This window comes from Lytechinus variegatus, chromosome 11 (genome assembly GCF_018143015.1).
Source record: "Lytechinus variegatus isolate NC3 chromosome 11, Lvar_3.0, whole genome shotgun sequence".
NCBI lineage: Eukaryota > Metazoa > Echinodermata > Echinoidea > Temnopleuroida > Toxopneustidae > Lytechinus > Lytechinus variegatus.
In genome coordinates this window covers 2,949,615-2,957,241 of record NC_054750.1, presented here as the reverse complement: position 1 = coordinate 2,957,241, position 7,627 = coordinate 2,949,615, and positions in this window count along the sequence as shown.

The window sequence follows — 7,627 nt, the reverse complement described above, 5'->3', positions numbered from 1 at the left end:
CCCCAAATTTTAAATCATATTCCAATTTTGAACAAGGTATGTATGTGTATCTCAAGCAGTGTTACAAAAAAGATATCTCACTCGTTCAGCATCAGCAGGAATCAAGCAGAATTGGCTGGAATTGGAAAAAAATTGGAAGGGAATTTGAATTCACCCAACTGGAGTTCAAATTGCCATGACGACGCTTCACACGAGAGCCAATATGATCCGCAATGAAAATGTCATTGAAAATGTGTGTATTCAGGCACATTCTATAGTGTACCAAAGTGTGACGTTATCAATTTTCACTTTTTGCATATCAGCATTTCTGACGCCATATTTTGGTAGAGAAATTATGAAAAACCACCACAACCCAAATTTGGTGGGAATCGGTCCATGGGAGCCTTAGATATGACCTCATTAATACATAATTAGTCCCATTGAAGTCAATTTATTATTGGCTATAATAATAATACTCTGACTGCAATGGAGCTAATTCTGTATTCATGAGGTCATATTTAAGGCCCCCATGGACCAATTCCCACCAAATTCTGGTAGTGGGGGTTTTTCATCGTTCTCTACTAAAATATGGTACCAAAAATGCTGAAATGCTAAAAAAGTTTTTTGTGACGTCATCACTTCGGTACTCCTTTAAAAATTCTAAATATTTTGGTCAATTCTTTTGGTCATCCTAAAAGTTTTGGTCATGTTCAAAACTTTCCAGGTGCAATTGAAGTTGAGAAAATATCAAACTGTGTTCTAAGTACATTCTAACTTCACTCTTTTTATTTTTATTATTTTATTTTTAGTATGAATGCATTTGAAGTATTTTTTACAATATTCCAGCATCATTCAAAATATATTGAATGCATTGAGAGATCAAAACTTGGGCAAGGTCTGCCTAGAATGCAAATTTACCTGTATATCTCATCTTATTTTCAAGTTTATTGCTGGTTAATTATTCAAAACAATGCTGTCTGAGATTATGTTGATGTATGTTATTTTGCAATGATATATAATTGATGTACAATGTATGTGGAGTGTGTGACCCGATAGAGCTCAAGACCTTAAAACATAGGGTCATGGGTTCAAATCCCATCCATGGTGTAATTTTTTTCAGTAAGAAACTGGTTATGATTGTGCTGCACTCAAGCCAGCCGAGGTGAATGGGTACCCGGCAGGGTTAATTTCTGAAAACGGTTGCCCAAACTAAAGCCATGGTAATGAGAATAGGTAATTTCTACATGTATACAAATTTTCATTTGACACACATTTCAAGGTACAATTAATTTGTACTACACATGACAACTTAACTGAAATTTCGACATGTGAAATTACAAAAACTGTATATCTCAAGTAATTTCATTCATATTAAAAGAAAAAGAGTATTTTGTTCTAGGATTTATCTCTACAGTTAAGATGTCAATTAAAATCTGCATGATTCGACTGGGCCCAATTAAATTGCAATAGAAATTTAGCTTGCCAATTTACTATTTTCGATCAGGAACACTCATCACTGATCAACTATGAAATCTGACAAGTCCGACAAATTCATCACATCATATTATGCCTTAATTTACTTGAAAATTGAATTTGTCTTAATTCTCCATTCTTATGTTTTCTTTTATCTCATTGATTGTGTACTTTCTTAAGGTGACAGGGTTTGCTTTTGCAGATTTGTGATACCCTCTCACAACAGTTTATCTCTTTTTCAGTTGATAGCTTCAATAAGATTTATTTACACTTATTTATTCAGCGCCTTGAGCATAAATTAATATGGAAAGTGCGCTCTACAAATTCTATGTATTAGTATTACCTTCAATAAACAATCATAATGATGTTATGTGGACTTTCATTATTTGAGTTTTGTACGAGTCTTTTTACTCGAGCCGTGCTGATGAAAATCCTTTTTGTATCATTCTTTGTTTCCTGTATTCAATTCCTCACATAAAAAATTCTGTGATAGAATGACAGGAAACATCCTCATGATTATAGCAGCTCTAGCTTATCCTACCACGTGTTACTTTGGTACATGTATTAGGAAATGATTAACATTTTCAATGATTGTTGGATACTAGAAAGAGAGAGAGAGTGAGAGAGAAGTGGGAGAGGGACTGTTGATAGAATGAGAGGGGGGGGGGGGGGGGTAAGAAAGGAGAGAAAGAAGTTGGATGGAAAGAGATAGAGAACATGAGTGGAGATGAGGAGCTTATGACCATGAAATAAATATTCATGTAAACTTGGAAGAACAAGTGAATGGTGTATAACATGGATAATGGACTCTTGCCGACATCAACCTCATCACATGATATATGTATATTATAAGTATCTTGCCTTATACATCATTATTTTGTATATGATGTGTTATGTTAACTTCTGTTATAGAATAGGCATCATCATGACCTAGCATAACGTTGTGCTTTCAGATTAAAAAAGTTGTTGCTATTAAATCACAAGGCATTCGGTATTTTTGCTAAATATTTTTCACTTAATTGTAATATTTGATTCAACCTTTTCCACGAGTTAAATAAGCCGATAAAAACAATAGAAAGAAAGCAATATAAATGTGTGTGATGTTTTATATTCTGCATTTTTTTAGGGTTAGGTTATGAATATTGTTTCCTCAATATTTATTGTAAATTGTCATTCTACTTAATTACCTTTTACAGATTTAATGCAGATATAATTTGAATCTAATTGCAGGGCGTATGGTCCACATTACCCTACAATGAGCAGCGTTTGAACCAGGCATTCCGAGAATCCAGGAACGTGCTTCTTATCTTCTCGGTTAAAGAAAGTGGCAAGTTCCAAGGTAAGACAGGGCCCCTAATTCAGAAAACTTGTTAAAATGAGAATTTTGTAATACCATGTAAAAGCTATTGAAATCCATCATTCTGATTGGCTGATGGTAATTTTGTTATAGAAATTGTGCATTGTTCTTCAACTCTTATGAAACCACACCTTGATCCAATTTTGAAGTGGAACAATCACACAATTGTGGTAACTACAGAATAATATCACTTTATCAGAACAAGCCGGGGCTTTAATCGTGGCTTGAGACATAACCGGCCCGTGTCATGGAGACCTACAACTAAGGTGTCGTGTCATTATTGGAAATACCATGGAGACTTCAATTACGATTGGCTGCTGAGCCATGTTATGATTGAATTTGACTCTTTATAAAACGAGCAAAAGAATTTCTCTACCTCGTAAATTGTGGTCCCATGTGAAATCTATTGATTCGAAGTTACTAGTACATTAAAAGGTGTGAATATAAGATCATTACTGATGTCCTGGTAGATGTTTCATAAAGCTGTTCTTAAGTTAAGAGCAACTTATAGAAAGACTGGTGATCTTTTCTTGTGGTAATTGGTAGATTCATTGGCGATGGTTTAGAGCGAAAAAAATGATCACCGGTCGTTCTTAAAGTCGCTCGTAACTTACGAACAGCTTTATGAAACGGCCCCCTGGTGTGTTTCTCGTGTAGGATTTGCGCGTATGCGGTGCGAGTCCCGTAGAGACGGCCAACCTATCAACTGGGTGCTTCCCAACGGGATGAACCGCTCCATCCTGGGTGGAGTCTTCAAGGTTGATTGGATTACCAGAAACGAGCTACCCTTCACCAAGACCACTCATCTATATAACCCATGGAATGATAGCAAACCAGTCAAGATCGGGAGAGACGGACAGGTAGGATACTCTAGTTTATAGGTAGTCCTTCAGTGGGTGATGTTAATCTTCATACAAGCTTCTGTATCATCCTGTCTTGCAAAGGGTTGCGATTAATGTTTTCTAGATATTATACATTCTTCTTTTCTTGACAATTTAGTATGCTCCTCTTTATTTGCAAAAGGACGTTGGATAAATTATGACATTGTTAGATAAACTTTTTTTTTTAAATTTATTTCGGTATAAAAAAACATTGCACATAGCAGCCTTACGGCTGAATTGTGTACAATTTACAAAGATACAAAACACAAACAATAGTTGATAAAAATATAAGATAATGAAATAAGACATACATAATTAAACTCTGATCTATAATCAATGAATCTATGATTTAAAAAATGAATTTACTAATGAATATTTTATGATATAATTCGTAATGGTTGCTTTGGGATGTCAAATAAATATGCCATCTTTGATATAATACATGTACCCATTATTGCAAACCAATCACATCTGTTGCAATAATTATATTATATGAAGCCAACTGGTCTGCGTGTGTTATACGGCCATTTTTCGGTGCAAGTATAGGATTTTGGGATACAAAGTTTAAGGTAATATAATTCATAATTTATAATTATGACATTGGTGGATTTCCTGAAAGTTAAGGTTGATCGAATCAATCACAACTCTTTGAAACTCTTGTAAGACAGGACCCAGGATAATCCAGTTCAGTGACATGATAGAAAAGCAGTCAAGGTTTGTAAAGACAGACTGGTAGGACACTCTAGTTATAGTAAACACTTCAATAGAAACTTTGAAAAAAAAGTTAAATGTATGTTTTTGTTCCAGAGTTATAAAGGTAGTACTTGTAGATGTTTGGTAGCTTTGTTAATATTGCAGATTAGAGTGATTAATATAAATTATGAATATTGACAAGTGAAATTTATGAAAATTTCAAGATATAATGACCAGATATAGACTATTCTCAGACCAGATTCTAGTTCAAGCATGATTCTTTACCCTACTACAGGAAATCGAGCCCAAGTGTGGTGAAAGTGTCTGTCGGCTTTTCCCGCGTGATGAAAACATAGATGTGGTGGAGATCCTCCGTGCTGCTCGCCGGCGGAGAGAGGAGGCCGGTCACCATCCTCGACCCGTGCCGAAAGTCAGAATGGAGTGAGTATCACATTGAAACTTGATGGGTCTCCATCGATGTATCATTTGGAATAATTTCTGAGTTTATTTCTAGTTCCTTCAGAATCTTAGTATTAGGTGTTCTGGGGTGTTTTACAAATAGTTAAGTGCGACTTATGGGGTGTTGCAAGAAACTTGCGATCAATTGGAAGTCTATATTTGGTCCCTAAATCAATCATACATGTATGTCTTGCAGTTGATTGCAAATTAGTGTGTGCTTGCTAATCTGCTCCTTGAAACAAGTTCAATCTGATGTGCTCTAACTAACGTTGATCTATCAGTTGTAAAATTGCAACAGAGTATTTGCAATTGATCACAAATATTTTCTTGCAACACCCCCACAAGAGTTTGGTTTCAAACTGTTCACCACATTGGTCTAATCATGCCAAGAGGACACATACTACTGCTTTTAAATCAATAAGATTGCGCGTGACATATGTGCATATCAGCATATCTGACTCTTGAATCACACTTCGTTCTTTGTGGAATACCTCCCTCCCCTGGTATATTATTATTTTGGTCATAAGGACCTTATTGTACTGAGTTTCCACTCCTGTCTATTCTAATAAATGGATGTACAATACCATGCATCTTAATGGAGAGTACCAGCTCAAAGCACCATGATAGTGTTTGGTATCTCAACAATTTCTAAACTTTAAAAGAGAACTTAACAGATCTGGGTCCGGTTGCAGAAAGAGTCGCAATCAATCGCAACTCTAAAAATTTATACGCAACTTGACTTTCAACCAACCAACAGCGCGCAATTTGGACTTGCGATTGATTTTTTGGCTTGCGATTGATTTTTTGGCCTGCGTTTAAACGCAACTCTTTCTGCAACGGGCTCCTGGGGTTTCACAAGGAATTACGTGTGAATGAAAGTTATGCTTAATATCATGCGCACAATATTCAGCTGGTGGATGTAAAGCAGTTGCACACATGATTGCAGTATGTGTTTCATATCATGCAAATCTAGGATTTTGTTTTATGAAGGTTTTAAGATTTGTGAGTTTCTAAGGTATCCTGGGATGGGGATTTATCTGTAGAACAAGGGCCCCATGACACAGCGATCAATCCTGGGTCTGGTGGGTGTTTCACAAAAACTGTAAGTTACAAGCGACTTTATGAATGATTGGTGACCCTTTCATGGGGATTAGATGAAATGAAAATCTGGTGTGTACCATTGACCACAAGAAAGGATAACGTTTGTTTGTGAAGCCGTTCATTACCTACGAACAGCTTTATGAAACACCTACCAGATTCCTACGATTGATTATTATGTATGATTGATCGTTTAGCTTTATGTTTTGAGGCCACGGAAGATTTTCTTCAGCATAGCAAGTGTTTGTACTTTACAGTTTAGAATTGCAGGGACTAATTTACATTTCAAATTTGTTTAACAGGTATATCTTTGGAGAAAAGATTACTTCAACCTTTTGAACAGTCCTGTATGAATATTTGATACACAAAATGATTGTTTTTAGGAATCATTAAAAAAAATGGAGAGCAATTTGCGATGAAATGAAATACAGGGAAAATTATTTTGTAGAATTGTAATTGAGGTCAATCTTTTAATCTTTTTTTTTCAGAAGGTCAAAAGGTCAATTAGGCAACCAATTGGTAATCTGTATTTGAGTTTGTTATAGATGATCAAACTATGGTGTTTGTTAGATAAAACTTTTCCATTGATAGCCAACGAGGTTGATCCAATAATGATGCAAATCAGGAGCTATATAATCACATTGGAGTTATCATCTGTGGAGTAACTGGCCCTTGATATGGACAAGCAATACCGACACGCAATGGTTGTCACTAAATTTAGTATTATGTAGAATCTATTTAATTTTGTGGCATTACATCACTCATTTCCTTCCTTCCTGTCATGGTGCTGAAAAATTACAACATTCAATACTTACAAAGTGTGTCTTGAAAATATCAAACATGTTTATGCCTTAGGTTTCCAACAGCATCCCTAATTTATGGTTTGTACCCATACCCTATCGCATATCGCATATCGCAAGGAGAATACTGAAATGAAACTTGCTTGGGAATATTTCTGAATAGTTTTGTTGTTGCTTTCCAGAGTGAAATTCATTCCTTGACAGTCAGAAGTAAAAAAAAAGGATTTTGGTAAATTAAAACAATTTGATTCTTTGACAAAGAGCTGCATAAAATGTTCCCACGTGTGATATTCATTTGACTTCTTCATGTGCCTCAACATCTTGCATAAATGTAATATAGAAGAAAATGTTTTTGAAATTTAAGCTTCTCTTTTGAGTGATCAGTAGGGTTATACACAAAAATATTGTCCTTGGAGATATCGATTTCTCTTTGTGATGTAGTGATATTCGATATCCCATCATATTCTCTATCTAAAATCCATCTTTAATTGTCTGCCTTCTTGATAAACTAGGGATTAAAATCTTCTTTATCTTTGTATTGTGTAGGCAATGTCTTTACTGAATGGTAGGAAGGGGAGTTGGCGTTTGTAAATTTTCACTGTAGATCAAAAGATATCCAGTTAAAAAACCCAACTACCGTAAGTCATTAAAACAATTTTTGGTGTTTCCATTGTTGACATAAATATGTTATTATTATATATTTTGTCACGGTGGAATATACATACATGTACATGTAGGGCTTTTTATACCATTGCAGTTTTCCTTGGAAAAAACATTTTTGAGCTTTTATCATGATGATTATATACACTAACCTCTCCCAACTCCCAATTTCTCTGTAAAAGTTTCAGCCTCCGACCAGTACTTTGTGGAGCTAGTAGCCGGGGTAG